Raw genomic sequence first — 368 nt, forward strand, 5'->3', positions numbered from 1 at the left:
CTATGCAGGGTCGCTATGGGTCGGAACCGACTCGGCGGCACTTCACAACAAAAGAGGCTGAGACAAAGTATAGTACTAGAAGAACTTGTCTGAAGCCACTCACTGATTGCACAGATGTGTTTAAACACATTTTCATTTGAATAAATCCATGCATGTACGAACTGAACTCTAGCAGTAATACTTTTTGACTTTCCCTTATGCGTGTGTACAAAAGTAGGTGGTATCTATATAATGTATATAGCAGGGGTCTTCAGAAAGTCCATGCAAAATGAAATTTAAATATAATGGAATTTGTCAAAGAATTTTTTTGAAGCCCCCATATCTGGTAGCGTAGTGGTTACGAATAGGACTGCGAACCTTAAGGTCAG

The sequence above is a fragment of the Chrysochloris asiatica genome, unplaced genomic scaffold (assembly GCF_000296735.1).
Source record: "Chrysochloris asiatica unplaced genomic scaffold, ChrAsi1.0 scaffold00419, whole genome shotgun sequence".
Classification (NCBI taxonomy): domain Eukaryota; kingdom Metazoa; phylum Chordata; class Mammalia; order Afrosoricida; family Chrysochloridae; genus Chrysochloris; species Chrysochloris asiatica.